The 16,735-nt window shown below is 40.7% G+C and overlaps 1 pseudogene; it reads left to right on the top strand.

Annotated features, from left to right (window-relative positions):
- The first annotated feature begins 1,840 nt into the window (after positions 1–1,840).
- On the top strand, positions 1,841–13,113 carry LOC110542367 (60 kDa heat shock protein, mitochondrial-like; annotated as a pseudogene).
- Positions 13,114–16,735: the final 3,622 nt, after the last annotated feature.

Below are 16,735 nucleotides of genomic sequence, written 5' to 3'. Positions count from 1 at the left end.
TCCATTATTTCCTCCATCTGTGTTTTCTTTAATTTTTCCAATTCTATCTTCAGGTCTTGAGTTGTTTTGTTTACTTCCTTCACCTGTCTGATTGTACTTTCCTGTTTTTCTTTTAATTCCTTCAACTCTGTTCCTTTTATTTCATTCAGTGCTTTAAGCATTTCCTTTCTGAAGGCCGTAAATTATTTGGCTGCAGCTTCCTCTATTTGTTTACGGATGGCAATATTCTGTTTGAGTATATCTTCCTCTATGTCTTTAAATATCTTATTGGTTTCTCTGTTATCATCTTCTTGAGCATAGTTGTTAGGTCATCTTCTTGGATTTCAGTTATGGTGGGGTATCCAGGGCTACTTGCCCCTGGGTAGCAGGGTTCTGGAGATGCCATATTGCTCTGTCTTTTGTTGCTTGAGCTTTTACGCTGGTCTCTACCCATTGTGCTATCTCAGGTGTTTGGGGTTATTTTCTGGTGGTTCCTGTGGATCCTGTGGTGGAGAGAATCCCCTTTGCAGAAAGCTGGTTTTTCCTGAAGGATGCCTTCTCAGCTTTTTGGGTATAGTCCCTGGATGGCTGGCGTTTTTTCAGGAGCTGCTGCTGCTCACCTCAGGAATAGAGACCTGAGTGGTAACTGTGGTCTTTGTTAGTCGAGAGGGTTCTCCTCTCACCCAGAGAAGTCCTGAGGCCAGCTGCCCTGTTTCTGGGTTTCTTGTTGTAAATTTAATGATCAGCTGCTGTGACCCAGTTGGACATCAGGCACACAGCAACTGTTTGTGACTGTGTCTGGAGCACAGCTGAGTGATGGCGCCTCAGCCCCACTGGTCTGCTAGACTTTTTTCTAGGGAAGGATTGGGTGATTTAAGTCAGTACAGGTTCTTTCTTTCCCTTTGGATTCTCTGGAGACATGGACTCCCAGTGTCTTTTTTTGCCCTGGTGCACACTGCTCAGTGTCTGCCAGCTGGCTGGCCGCAAAAACTGCCTGTGCCTGGAGCACAGCTGAGTAATGGCGGCTCAGTTCCCGCCAGCTGTCTGGTGCTCAGAAACTGCCTGTGTCTGCCTTTCCGGCCTTTGGGAGCCTGGGTGCCTCCCTAAGCTGGGTAATTTTTCCGAGGACCTTTTCAGGCTTTGGGTGTTGGCTGAGTGCTCTGAGATCAGACCAGCCATTTCCCTCCCTGTGTGTTTGCACCAGACAGTGACATTCACTGGTGCCCTGGTGCCCACAGTTCTATCTCAGGCGGCGAATCAGGCGCACAGGCAGGCAGGGCTTTGTATCAGAGCCTGGATCCCTGGCTCTGGCTCTGGGCTGGCTCCTGGGGCGCCCGTGGAACCCGAGTCTTTTCAGGGGATGTCTGGTGACCTAAGGTCGGTCCCAATCGTTTCCTGCACCGTGGGGTTATCTCTCAACTGAAAATTCCAGTCTCTGATAGTGTGGTACCATGGTTCAGTCTGGGACCATGACCAGAGCACTGGCTTGTGGCTCTGGGCTGGGGCTGGGGCTGGCGGCCAGCAGCCAAGCGTCTGGCGGAACTGGGATCTCTTCTGAGGTTTAGCTGGGTGAGTTAAAAGCTGATTGAATCCCCCACCTTGGGGTATCCTCTCACCTGGGAAACACAATGACTGTGTTTTATGGCCGTGAGTTCTGATTGCTGTCGCTGTGCTGATCCTGCTGTCCTGCTGCTCAGAATGAGAGTCCTCCCGGCGCCACCATCTTGCCCCTCAAAAGTAGTCAGATTTTTGAAAAACACAGGAGTGGGGGTTGGGTAAACACATGCCAAGGCTTGGAGTTCTGCATGAGTGAGGGAGGGCAAGCACATAGCAAGGCAGAGCCAAATTTCCCTGAGTCAAAATGGCGGCAAAACAAAGAAGCAACATGGAGTCGATAGTGAAGCTATGGTTCTGCTCATTTCCTCCCAAAACCAACATGGCGGCCATAGTGGAAGATTCAAAATCTCTTTCAAGGAAGCTCAGGCAGCTGTGCAAATCTATGTATGAGTGTCCCAGTGATATTTTACCGAAAGCAGTGACCCAAGCAGATTTTTCTCAAGCCAATTTTGGCTGTCCCCAGGGTCTGGAATGTTGGCACTGAACAAGTCCACAGGTACCGCCTGTGGGACTGCCTAGGGTCCATGGTCCAGGTGGTGCAGTAGCCACCGCAGGGAGCCAGTACCTCTGCTGCTGCAGATGGACCATGGCAGGCCTCGGGACCACTGCAGGCTGCATGCAAATGTGCCCTGCACAATAAGATAGTTGAATAAAAGTAAAGATTTTTAGGCATAGATAGAGCAGAAAATATTCTGTTGTAGCCATTGGAGTCCAAGAAGGGTTTTTTGGCTAGGCCAAGATAACCCATCTGAGTCACAGCACCAATGTAATGTTATGGGACATATTACATAATAACGATTAGGCATACAATAAATCTTTTATATGAAAGAGGTTCATTAGACTGATATGAAGAGAGGGAGAGAAGGGATAGCAGGACATGATGGGGAGAAAGAGAGAGGGGAGGAAAAGAGAGACAGGGGACACTCTGATAGCGAAAGGGGAGAGGGCCAAGAGAGGCCAAGAGAAGGGGCCAGGAGCAAGAGAGACCAAGAGGGGCCAAGAGAGAGACCACGTGCCGACTGGTCTCTTTAAGGGGGAAGGTAACCACGCCTTCCAGGTATGGCCACCTGGCAGGCAACACATGATGACATCATAGGTTACTAGGCAACCCAGAAGCAGGTTTGGTTCCAAAATCCTAACAAGAAATGATTCCTGAAAGTTGTCCTCTGAAATCTATATATACACTGTGATGTGTTTATATGAATGTGTGAGTACTAGTATGCAGTGTGCAAATACACACAAATAAATGCATGATTCTATATTAATTTTTATTTCATTTTTTAAGATTGTAATATAATTACATCATTCCTGCCTTCCATTTCCTCCCTCTGAACACCTATGTGCCCTCATTTCTGGCTCTCTTTCAGTTTCAACACACACATGTACATGCACACATACAGATAAAGACACAGACACACACAATTTGTATTTCTAATACATAATCACTTCCTGATAAGTCAGTATGGTGTTTCCTAGACTATATAATTTCAGGTCTGACCATTCGGCATAAATAAACAATTTGTGTGTTCTTTCCTGTGGAAGGCTATGTCTCCCATTTTGAGCATTCTTTGGTTTACATGTAGTTCTTTTTATAGGGCTGAGGCTTCTTGGGATTTCCCCCATTCTCCTTAACATCTTAGCATATCTATAATTGCTGTTCTTTTTCTGTTAAACCTTGGGCTGCCATTTTGATGACACCATGTTGTATAGCTTCAGACATTACTAAGAGTCACAGTCCTACAACAAACTTCCTATTCCTCTCACTCTTACAGTCTTATGACTGATCCCCTCTTCCACAATGATCCAGGATCCTTAGGTGTAGGAGTTGTACTGTAGATGTACCCATTGGGACTGGGCACCACAACTCTACATGTGGATTGGTTGTAGTTCTCTGTAATAGTCTCCTTCTGGTGAAAAAGTAATTTCCTTGACAAGGAACAAAGGTTACACTTATGGAAAAAGTAAGAGATAGAAACAACTGGAAGGGATAGGAGCTCCACAGTGTGACAAACAGAGTGAAGAAATCTGGTCCCAGGGGCCCTGAAGAGACTAATGGATCAACCAAGGACCATGCATGGAGAGGATCTAGACCTCCTGCTCAGATATAGCCCATAAGGTGTTTCTAATAAAGGGATCAGGGACAGTCTCTGGCATGAACTTAGTTGCCTGCTCTTTGGTCACCTTCCACTGGTGAGGTGGCCTAACTAGGCCACAGAGAAAGAAGATCCAGGCAGTCCTGATGAGAACTGGTAGACTAGGGTCAGATAGTAGGGGAAGAGAACTTACCCTAACAGTGGACTAGGGGAAAGGGATAGAAGAAGAAGGAGGGAAGGAAGGTGGGACTGGGAGGAGATGATGGAGGGGCCACAATTGGGATACAAAGTGAATAAACTGTAAAAAGTAATTCTAACAAAAGAGATTATAGACATGAGATTGGAAAGAAAAAGAAAAGATTACACTTATCTGTGAATATACGAATACAAATTTAGAATGTAGTTAGTAATGATGCTGATTTAATAAAATGACAGTTTTAAGTTCTCCTCTAAGATATATGAGTTCACTAGACTTTGGTAGTTGGATAGATTTCCAGTACCAGACTTGATTTCCCCCATTTTGAGAAGGTCTTAAGTCCGACTGGAGGGATGTCAGTTACTGCCAAACTTTGTATTCTACTCCTGTACCCTTAGGATTATTGTGTCATTCTGGTTATTGTTGAAGTCCATAGACGTAAAAGTTGGTTAAAACTTTTGTTTGGGGAATCTAAGATGGCGGCTACCAGCGCGCACTGTATCTGAGAGACAGAGGATCTGAAACTCCGAAATTGGTGAGTGGAGGGACAGCTGAAGCCAGAAAACCAACACTGAGGTTTCCTGAAAGAGAGGGGCCATCACATGAGCTAAGACCATTTAGATTCAGGCCACCCACTGACTTCTCTGTGGATGGAGAGTGGTGAATGCTTGAACCTGTTGCACTTCTCTTTTTCAGGTCTCCCTCTTCCTCAGCAGAGCCTGCTCACAGTGCCAAAGACTCTTAGCACAGAACTCACTGCCTGGTGACTGAGACAACTGAGGTGGGGCTCCTAGATTCCCTGCAGCAGCTGCTAGCTGTACCAGCCTTCTGAGTCCCAGATACGCAATGCCATCCTTTCCGGTCCTGAGTCTGTGAGTAACTGTATGGACTCCACAGGACCTCCCAGACAGTAAATGTAAGGGCAGTCCAATCTCTTAGTAGCGGACAGCTGGCTATACAGCCACCAAAGTCCAGTAGACCTGCCAAATTACCCTGATACACAGGACCGGCTGAGTTACCTAGATCTGTTTTCCTCATTGGGGTGTTTCCTCCTGATGGAGAAACCCTGCAGCCCACAGTTCTGTCTAGGATGTTGAGTTTAGCATGCAGGCAGTTCTCTTGGCTGGCATCTGAATGCCTGCAGGACACTAGGACCTTTTCCAGGGATTGTCTTGGTGACCTGAGGATGGTACTGATTGCTTCCTTCAGTGTGGGGTTTTCTTTCAACTGAAAATTCCAGAATCTGAAGTTGTGGGGCCCACTGTTCTGTTTTGGATGTTTATCAGAGCACACATGTGTGTGGCTCTTGGCTGGAGACCAAGTGCCTGCCAGGATCCAGGAACTCTTTCAGAGTTTATCTAGGTAAACTGAGAACAGATAACATTGCATCCCACACCATGGGGGTTCTTCTCTCAGGGGGAACACAATTGCTGGTGTTTTAGGGGCCAGAGTTCCATTTGCTGGTTGTTGTGCAGTCACTGTTATCCTGCTCATCAGACACAGTGTCCTCCCAGCACCAGCATCTTGGATCTCTGAAAAACAAGGTATTTCAAAAGAACTGTTCTAATAATGGAATCTAATTTCCCCAGTCTAAGATGGAGAGGAGCACACAGTAGTTTCTGGGCATGACATTTTTACCATATTTCTCAGATTCTACTGAATACTAATATGCATAGATTACCTGTTTTGAAAGCTGTATTGTGATCAGTTTTGTTTTTTTTTTTTTTTTTTCTTTTTTTTTTCAGTTTTGTTGGTTTCCTGATAGAGCACTTACCCCTCAGGGTTCTTCTACCATCCCATCCCTTCTTCCATAATTCTGCCTGTGCTCTTCCCAATGTTTGGCCATGAGTCTCAGCATCTGCTTGAATCCCGTATTGTGTGGAGCCTTTCAGAGAAACCTCTATAATAGGCTTCCTTCCTATTCCCTCTTTTCCACAACTTCTGGTGTCTATCCAGTTTGCCATTCTGAATGAGATTTGATACTCCCTAGGGTATTCCTTAGTGTTTAGCTTCTTTAGGTTTGTAGTTGGATATCCTATATTATGGATAATATTTGCTTATAAGTGAATATATACCACGAGTGTCTTCCTGCTTCTGGGTTACCTCACTCAGGATGATCCTCTCTAGCTTCATGTTTTCTCCTGAAAATGTTATGATTTCCTTGTTTTTAATAGCTGAAAATCGGAACCCTGGGGTACTGCACCAACCAAGGAGAGGACCTAGACCCCCTGCTGAGATGTAGCCAATTGGCAGCTCAGTCTCCCCATACAGGTGTCCTAGTAAAGAGAGCAGGAGTTGCCTCTGTCATGAACTTGGTTGCTTGATCTTTTATTACTTCCCCCTGGTGATGTGGTCTTGCTAGGCCACAGCGAAAATGGATGCAAACAGTCCTAAAATGTTTTGATAAGCTAGGGGTAGATGGCAGGAGAGGATTCCCCCTTTCAGTGGATTAGGGGGACTGGATAGGAGGGAAAAAGGAGGGAGGGTGGTACTGTGAGGAGTTCAGGGGGGAAGCTACAATTGGGTATAAAATGAATAAATTGTAAAAAATAAATAAATAGCTAATTCAATAATAAAGAAAAAAGAAAAAGAAAGCTGTATTATGTACAACAGTGGAAGAAGAACTGACAACTATATCCCTACCTTTCTAGGTAGAGAGTTCTCTCTCACAGTCTCCATTTGTCAGAGTAATTGACACATGGACTAGAATGAGTTTCCCTGCTCATTAATGATGAAAATCTATTCCATAATGTGATGGGATTAGTAGAAAGACTTTGAAAGTAATTAGAGTCTAATGATTATAAGAGTATGGACTCCCACTTTGAGAATATTGTGTATATAAGAAAAGAGAAAATGCAGCTGTCTCACCCATTCACTCACTCTCTAATCTCTCATCCTCTTCCTCTCCCTCTCATTTTCTCTGTTGCACTTCATCCCACCCTCTCTCCTTCTCTCTTTTTTGTTGTTTTTTGTTTCCATGTCCTCTTCCCCTTTAAATATCTCCAAACCTGAATATTACCCTTCTTAAAAACTGAATCTGTTTCTACCCTCATCTTGTACTTCTAGAACTGTGAAAATGAAATATTATTCAAGTGATGCTCCTGTAATTCATCATTTATTATAGTTTGCAGTAGCAGTCAACACTGTCTTAAAATATTTTGTGTCACAATTCTGGCACACCCTGAATGTAAGGAATTTACTTGCCATATCCAGAAGTTCCATTGGTTCATCACCCACAATAAATGAAAATTTTCAACCACTAGGGAATTGTTGCTTCCTAAGATGCCTCCCCTGACTTGCTCATATTCTGTGAAATTTTCTGGATAGAGGTGCACAAATATCTATAAACTTCAAACAGGACACCTACAATACACTGAAAAGTTTTCACTCTAGTACAGCTTACTGAACCAATAAGTTTATTAAGAATACTTACAGATCAGCATATTTGGTGGGTTGGGGACAATATCGTGGATGACTCAAGGGCAGAATACCACCAAAGCATGAGTAAGACTGCTTAAATGAACATGCTGGGAGTTCCCTGCACTACTCCAAAGCTGCTCAAATGGCAGAATGATCCCCTCCACCACTAAATGTTACTGCTTATTTAACTGTGGTGAATGACCTTGTAAATCTTGTAAGTTTCAGTTTTCTGAAACATGCAAATTTTGTTACTGATATTTATGACTTTTTTTCCTCCCACTTGGAAGAAATATTTTTTTTTTGAAAAAAATTACACTACATGGAACAGGTAGAGCTAAGAATGGGTAGTGGAGAAATTGATGTAATTATATCATAATAAAATTATTATGATATCTATGAAAAATGATATTTAATTTGAGGGTAAGGTTTTGTTCTCCTCTAGGTGTAGGCAGCTAAGTTTCTGCTGTTTCAAAGTTCGACAACATTAATCCGTCCAAATTAAGCTTTGGCATTGCTTTTATCACCAGCAAATTAAGACTGTCCTTGAAATTTAACAAAGCATGTTGTAAGAAACCTGGTGTAAATACACTTTAATGAAAGAGAATTTGGCTCTATCAGTCCATTCTGTCTGATAGAAAAATGTATTCTTGGAACCTCTTCTCAAGTGATTATCATCCATTTTTTTACAGAAGATTCCTGCACCTCACTGGCTTGTGCATGGTATTCATGTGATGAATACAAGGTGTGTTTCAGGGATCCATAGCCAAGCTCAGGGAGTTTTGTGGAATAGTTGGAGGAAAGGTAAAGGGTGTCAGAGGGGTTAAGGATATCATGATGAGTAAACTTACAGAGTAAACTAAACAGGGCCCATGACAGCTCTTGGAGCTTGAAACACCAACCTAAAAGCAAGCAAGGACTGGACCTAGGCCCCCTACACATATGTAGCTGATGTGCATCTCGGGAAACATATAGGTCCCCTAACAATTGGAGTAGGGTCTGTCTCTGGATCTGCTACTTGCCTCTGGATCCCTTTCTCCTAGGTGGATTGCCTTGTCTGGCGTCAGTGGGAGAGGATGTGTTAAGTCCTGCTGCAACTTTAGATGTCAGGCTATCTTGGTACCTTTGGGAGCTTCCTTCCCCCTTATCTGAGAAGAAAGAGAAAGGAGAATGGAAGTAGGTGTGGTGTAAGGGTTGGACTGGCAGGAGGGAGGGCTGGGATCAGGCTGTGAACTGATTAAAAAAAATAAGTAAATAAAAACAAAAACAAAGAAACCCCCTCCCCTCAAATTATAACCTATCTTTACAGACAAATATTGAAAATTTCTTGCATTGAAACCTTGGTATCTCGACTTTCAGAAGGTACAACAGAAGGGGATTACACAACAAACACTTTTTAATTATAACACAGGAAAAGTGATGGCATAGGGATTTTTAAGGGATGAAAAAGGTCTAGAGTGAAAGGTAACTTAGTATGGTGTAGTGGAAAGTATTTTACCATGGTAATTAGAAACGATAAATATAGATTCCAGCTTATACATGATATTCATGTTGTATTACCTTTTCACCTGATCTCTAAAATTAGTAAGGAAGATTAAGATTTGGACATTTAAATATGCATAGGATAGGTATGATTGTGTTCTTCTTAGATGTTCTACTCTCCTGAGGGAATTTATCCAGTTTGATATTTTGGTAGGCTATATCTTCCTTTTTCTCTTTTTTAATTTATTTTTAAATTTTTACAATTTATTCACTTTGTATCCTAACTGTAGCCTCTCTTTCATTCCACCCCAATCCCAACCTCCCTCATCTCCTCCTATTTCCCTCTCCAAGTCCACTGATAGCAGAGGCCCTCATCCCCTTCCATCTGAATTTAGCCTACAAGGTCTCATCAGGGCTGTCTACATTGTCTTCCTCTGTGGCCTGTAAGGCTGTTCCACCACCTCACGGGTAGGTGAGCAAAGAACCAGCCACTGAGTTCTAGCAGAGACAGCCCCTCTTCCCCATACTACAAAACTTGGAGACTGATCAGCCATGGGTTATATCTGTGCAGGGGTTCTAGGTTATCTCCATGAATTGCACTCGGTTGGACTATCAGTCTCAGAAAGGACCAGTATGCTCGGACATTTGGTTCTGTTGCTCTTCTTGTAGAGCTCCTGTCTTCTCCAGGTCTTTCTATCTCTCCCTTCTTTCATAAGATTCCTTGCACTCTGCACTATGAGTCTCAGCATCTGCTTTAATATCCTGCTGGGTAGAGTCTTTCAGAGGCCCTCTGTGGTAGGCTCCGGTCTTGTTCCCTGTTTTCTCCATCTTCCAATGTCCATCCCGTTTGCCATTCTGAATGAGGATTGAATATCTTACCCAGGTCCTACTTCTTGATTAGCTTCTTTAGGTGTACAGATTTTAGTATGTTTATCCTATATTATATGTCTACTATCCACCTACAAGTGATTATACACCCTGGGTGTCTTTCTGATGCTGAGATACCTCACTCAGGATGATCTTTTCTAGTTCCCACCATTTGTCTCCAAATTTCATGATTTCCTTGTTTTTAATTGTTGAGTAGTATCCTTTGTGGAAATGTACCACAATTTTTTCTATCCATTCCTCAGTTGAGGGACATTTGGGTTGTTTCCAGATTATGGCTATTAAAAATAAAACTGCTATGAACATGGTGTAGCAAATTTCCTTGTATTTTCAGTATATTTTGGATATAGTCTTAGGAATGGTATAGCTGGAACTTGAGGCAGCACTATTCCTAATTGTTTGATAAAGGACCAGATTGATTTCCAAAGTGGATGTACAAGTTTACATTCCCACCAGCAATGGAGGAGGGTTCTCTTTTCTCCACTCCAGCATGTGTTGTCACTTGAGTTTTTGATCTTAGCCATTCCGATGTGTAAAGTGAAATCTCAGCATCATTTTGATTTGCATTTTCCTGATGACTAAGTACTTTCAGCAGATATTTATGTGTTTCTTTGCCATTCGATATTCTTCTGTTGAGAATTCTTTTTAGCTCTGTACCCCATTTTTCTAAAATGGATTACTTAATTTGTTGCTATTTAGTTTCTTTGGTTCTTTATATATTCTGGATATTAGTCCTCTTTGTTTGAGGGACACCTGGGTTGTTTCCAGTTCCTGGCAATTTTGAATAAGTCTTGGAGAGCTCAGGAATACAAGAGACATACTTAAATACAATAAAGGCGATATACACCAAGCCTATAGCCAACATAACATTATAGGAAGAGAAACTTAAAGTAATCACACTGAAATCAGTGACAAGACAAGGCTGCTGACTCCCTCCAAATGTCCACAATATGGTACATGAAGTCCTAGCTAGAGCAATAAAATAACTTTGGAGAACAAGTAGATATAAATTAGAAAGGAAGACGTTAAAGTAACGCTATTCACAAATAGTATCATAGTAGACTTAAGTGACTCCAAAAGTTCTATCAGAGAACTCTTACAGATGTTAAACACCTTCAGCAAAGTGGATCAATATAAAATTAACTAAAAAATTCAGTAGCCCTCCTGTACACAAATGAAAAACTGGCTGAGAATGAAATTAGAGAAACAACACACTTTACAATAGCCTCGGGTAATATAAAGTATATTGGCATAATGCTAACAAAGCAAGTCAAATACCTGTAGGACAAGAACTTCAAGTCTCTGAAGAAATAAATTGAAGAATATATCAGTTCTACTTCCATTGTGCAGCAACAAACATTTTTTAAGCAGCCTTTTTGGACCAATGTGGAGGTGACATGAGCTCTGGGTTAGCCAACCATCCCACTGTTACTAAAAGGAGGTGCCAGGCCTGCCAACACTTGCTGAAACTTCCATGTAGACATGGAAAGCAGCCTCTGCCCTGTTCTATGCCCAATTGGGGGCTCTACCAGTTTTTAGAGGTCCTCCATTTGTGTCATGTGGCTTGCCAGTAGACATGGAAACTTGTACTATTAAGTGGTATGGAAGCCTCCCTCACAGTCCACTAGGGCCCACAAGGGGACCAGACCACCCATCCAAACCTAAAATGGAGGACAGTGAATTGTGAAGTGGAGGTCAACCTGGATTATATAACAAACTCTGTATTAAATAGAAATAAATGACCTCCCTCTCTTAGGGTCCACCTCTCTGAGCCTATATTTCCACCACCCACCCATGCCCCTCAGAAACACTTCAACTAACAGAATTTTTAGCCACAAAAGACCATTCTTCATCTCATTCAGACTCATGCCTGGGGTATAAACTTTGGTGTGAATGCCCAAGCCTTAATCTTTCAAGATGTGGATCATTTTGCTAATGTTAAAGCTGTTACAATGGGGCCAAAGAGAATAACACTGGTAATAGAACAAATTGTGGAAGTACAGAAGTAACAAAAGATAGGGTGACTGTTGCAAATCAATTGATTTAAAGTACAAATATAAAAATCTGAGCGTTAATTGTGTTAAGTATGTTGCCAGTAACACAAATGAAGAGGCTTGCAGTGGCACTACCACTGCTCCTATTCTGGCATGTTCTATTTCCAAGTAGGACTTTTACTAGATCAGCAAAGGTGCTAGCCTGGTGGGAGGTAGGGAGGTGTGATGTTACCTGTTGATGTTGACTGTTGTTACTGTAATTGCTGAACTTATAAACAGTCTAAACCTGTGGCAAACCCTGAAGTAATTGCTCAGCTTTTTGTACTTTGTATAAGTGTCTACAAATGTAGACAAAGACATTATATTTCTGATGTATTAAAAATGAGTGGAAGAAAGTCCCTTACCACAGTGAGGTATGGAAAATCCATGAATGATGAATTATAAATTATTGAAGGAATGCAATTTGATGCAGGATATATTTTCCCATATTTGACTAACACATCAAAGTGTCAAAAAGGTGAGGCATACATTCTGTAGAGTTAAAAGAAAATTTCTAGTATTGACTCTATTGTACCTACTTGTGAAATTGCCAGTGCTCACTGGAAACCCTTGGATATAATCTCTGAATCTGCTGATGGAGAAGCTCTAAATTCAGTATTACTGAATGGGCTAAAAGTTGGTCTTTAGGTTGTAGCATCCAAAACTCCAGGGTTTTGAAACAATGAGAAGAACCAGCATAAAGATGTGACTATTGCTTTGTATGGTACAATATTTAAAGAAGAGTGATGTGATCTAAATTTTGAAAATGTTCAAGCTCATGACTTAGCAAAGTTAGGAGATGTCATTGACATCACCAAAGACAATGCCATATTTTGGAAGGAAATTAAAATTGAAAAACATGTTCAAGAAATCACTAAGAAGTTGCAGATGACAACTAGTGACTCTGGAAGGGGAAAGATGAATGAGAAGCTCTTTAAAACTTCAGATGAAGTAGCTATTGTCATGTCTGGAGAAACAAGTGTTGTTGAAATAAAAGTGAAAATGAAGTTACAAATGTCCTCAATTCTACAAGAGCAGCTGTTTAAGAAGGCATTGTTCTAGGAGGGCATTTTCTGCTTCAATGTATTCCAGCCTTTGATTCAGTAAACACCTCTAGTGAAGATCAGAAAATAGGTATAGAAGTTATTTAAAGGGCACTCAAATTTCCTGCAATGACTATTGCTAAAAATGCAGGTGTTGAACAATCTTTGATAGCTGAGAAAATTCTGCAAAGCTCCTAAGAAGCTGGTTATAATTCTTGGTTTGGAGATTATGTAAAGACAATTATGTAGACAAGGGAATTGTTGATCCCATAGTGTTTGGAAGAACTGCTTTATTGGATGCTGCTGAGGTAGCTTAACTGTTATGTATAGTGGAAGCTGTAGTGACAGAAATCCCTGCAGAAGAGTAGGACGAATGGTAACAATGAGTGCAATGAAAGAGGGCATGGGAGATAATATGATCTAAGTCCTAAAATAGTGTTTTGTCACTATTAATGAATTGTGACTGAAATTTCAAGATATATGCCTCACCAATAACTTCAGAGAAGTCTCCTGAAGAGAATGACTGAAGAAAATATTTCCTAATGACTATAACTATCAGTTACTGTTTTCAGTTGACAATTTACATTATTTACTACTGTCACTGTGCATACATAAATATAATTTGTTTTATATTTTTGAATGAAGAAATGTAAATAACCCTAAATGAGTAACAAATGAAATAAAAACTAAACATAGAAAATGTAAGTTATTAAAAGATAAGTAATAAGACTAATAAGGACAAATGAAATAATTCTCCTTCTTATCATGTTTGGGTTTAAGAAATGTCTTTCCAGGTCACAGTATACTAGATAGGTCAGGAATTGTTCTTAAGAAGAGACTAGTGTAATTTTTGTCTGTTTCTACTAAAATACACATACAAGCTAAGCCTCAGGCCCAATCCAAAATGTAATGCCAGTGATAAGGCAGCATTCACTCAAAATACTTAACTTTCTGGAAAACTAGTAACTACGTATGGTGTTAATTAGCTTTCGAGGTTTTGAGCTAAACATGGTTGTACTTACTGCAGAGATTCCCAAGCTGTGCTCCCCTTGGTATATCAATTGTCAGTTCTAAGGTTTATTCTCAATATGTGTTGAAGAATTAAGGGTATAAAAGAATCACTCTTTTTACTCCTTAGAGTGAGAGTTTTCATTAAACAAAACAAAACAAAAAGAAAAGAAAGCAAACACAACTTGTTGGCCTATGGCTCTAGGCTAAGAAGCCTTATTTTAACTAAATCAAAGGTGGGTAGTCTTTTTTTACCACAGAGGTTATAGGCCAGCAACATTAATGTACTTTACAATAAAATTCCTTACTGTGTAACTCCTTAAGTGGGTTTATATCAGAGACTCCCCATCTCTATGAGTGTATTTTATTTCAGGCTTCCACAGAGACACTTTGACAAAATGTTCTTGAGTTCTGTGACTAGTGATTATTGTGATTATTCCATATATTTATGTGTACAGAGTGGCTTATATTTGAACGTTAAGCTCTGTTTCAAGATTTCCACTCGTTATAGCACTCCCAGATATTGGAAATATTAGGCTGTAAGCCTTCAATGCAAGAAACAGTATGTCACTACCACATTAACTACATGTGCTGAATGTAAGACCTAAAAGTGGCATGGGTTTCTTTTATGACCAGGACCAGCAATCTATTGTCACTAGGGTTGGCTGACTATCTCCAGGTTTTATGCATGAGACTTTGCAGCCCCTTTCTCCACGAGGAGCTTTCAGTCTAAGTATTAAGTATGAACTGTTTTCTGCTTCTTTCTGGCCTGCCTTTAAGATTTTCCATGAATTTGAATTTCCTTGCCTCTTCTACCTGAGTTCCTGATATTATTTTTCTTTTTTTCCTTTAAATTATTATTTTTTTACAATTCATTCATTTTAAATCCCTCATCTCTTCCCCTAGTCCATTTAAAGGGGTAACCCTCCCCCCCACACCCTGCCATCTGACCCTAGATCATTAAGTCTCATCAAGACTGCCTGGATCCTCTTCTGTGGCCTGCCAAGGCTGCCACACCAGGAGGAAGTGATGAAAGAGCAGTCAACAGCTTTATCATCTTTCAGAATGTACTTTCTTTGAGTATACTCATTGGTAGACTCAAATGGAAAAATCAGGTAATTTCCCATCTTACCTACGATTCCAAGGACTGGTGGCTTAAAAAAGAAAAACCTTGAGCTTTGATCATCTCTTCTGATCAATCCAAGGAAGTCAGAAGTGGGTGATACTTAATGTCCTGTGAAAATGTCTGGGCAGATTATGTTTCCTGATCCTAACAAAGTGAGCTATTTAAAGCTATGGAAGAATATAAGCCTTAATTTCTTCAAATTTCCTTAATCCTCACTGAAAAACCTGCCTGCTCTTATGCACACAATGTGTTTAAATCACTTATGTATATACAAGTAATCCATTCCCCAACTGATCCTACTTCCCCAAGCCTTTAGATCTCTTTAAATAAAAAGTCTTCGAAATAATGCAAATTTGTATGAATATATAAGCACTTTTGTAGAAGATTTTTAATTCAGACCATAGCTGCTCTTGGCAAGAGATCACATCCAAAGAACTTTTAGTTCTGTGTGATCTGGCAGACAGGCTGGATGGTGATGGTGAATGCCTTTAATTCCAGGAGACAGGGGCAAGCAGATTTCTGAGTTTAAGGCCAGCCTGGTACAGTGCAAGTTTCCTGGTGCAACATGACTGTGTTCCTGGGTACAAGTTTAGACAAAGTAGACAAAGAAGTGGACAAGTTGAGACAGACCCACCCTGGTGCAGAAAAGTAACCAGACTTGAGCTTGAGAGATACCATTGCCTGGCAATCCACCCAGATAGCCCTTAGCTAGTGACCAAGATCACATAATCCTCCTAATAAGAAAACAACAACAAAAAAAAAAAAAAAAAAAAAAAAAAAACAAGATGTGCTAATCATTCTCCCTCCCTAACAGGAGCATATACTCTCCAGATGGATGGGCCAAGACTTTTATGTCTAAAATAAACCAAGGCTTGGAAAAGGCTTGGAAATTCCTTGCTTGCGGTTTTGCCCTTTAAGAACCCTGTTCCCCCAGACCTCAGGACTATATACTTCTCTGTTTTCACAGGGAACTTGCTGCCCAAGCTTGAACTTGTATCAAATGAACCCTCATGTATTTGCAGTGGAGTCAGTTACTGGTGCTTTTTTTTTTTGGGGGGGGGTGTCTCAAGAAGTGGGCATAACAATATCATTTCCTCCTTAAAATACAGATATTTATTTCATGGTTTTTATATAACATAACAGAGAATTTTGTCCTGTGAGAGTTTATATTTTATTGTAAAGAATTATTTGTACTGCCAGAAAAATACTGGGAAACCAGAAACTTTATTATGCTCTTATGCTCGGTATCTTGTATGTTTGGATTCTGAGATAGATGTGGACATATTCCATTGGAAAAAGATAAGTCATTTGATTTCTTTTCATTATGATTTTTTAAATATAGTATCTTCTTAAGTTTCGTTTTCTCATACTTTCTGTCTTTCATTAGAAAGAAGCTTCTAAGTTATAAAAATAAAATAAAATAAATTATAATAAGGTAAAACAAAAACTAACACACTGGATTTGAACAAAACAAACAGAAGGAAAAGAAGAAAAAGAACCAAAGAAAATGCATAATAGATTGGAAAATATACATTATATAATTTACATATAATACATATAAATTGTGTGTGTGTGTGTGTGTGTGTGTGTGTGTGTGTGTGTGTGTGTGTGTGTGCAGAGGACCCATTCAGGCTTGTGCTTGCTGCATCAGTCTCTGTAAGTGCTTAGGGGCTTTGATCATGTTAATATAGAAGGCTTTGCTTTCTTGGTGTCCTCCATCCCCTCTTGCTCCTATTGTCTTTTGAAATTGGCTTCCACAGGATTCTCTGAGTCTTGAGGAGAGATTTAATAGAGACAACCCATTTAGGGCTGAGTGTTTCAAGGTCTCTCATTCTCTGCAAATACTTCTGGCTGTG

The sequence above is a fragment of the Meriones unguiculatus genome (assembly GCF_030254825.1).
Source record: "Meriones unguiculatus strain TT.TT164.6M chromosome X unlocalized genomic scaffold, Bangor_MerUng_6.1 ChrX_unordered_Scaffold_30, whole genome shotgun sequence".
Taxonomy (NCBI): Eukaryota; Metazoa; Chordata; class Mammalia; order Rodentia; family Muridae; genus Meriones; species Meriones unguiculatus.
This window is presented reverse-complemented; position numbering and strand designations above follow the sequence as displayed.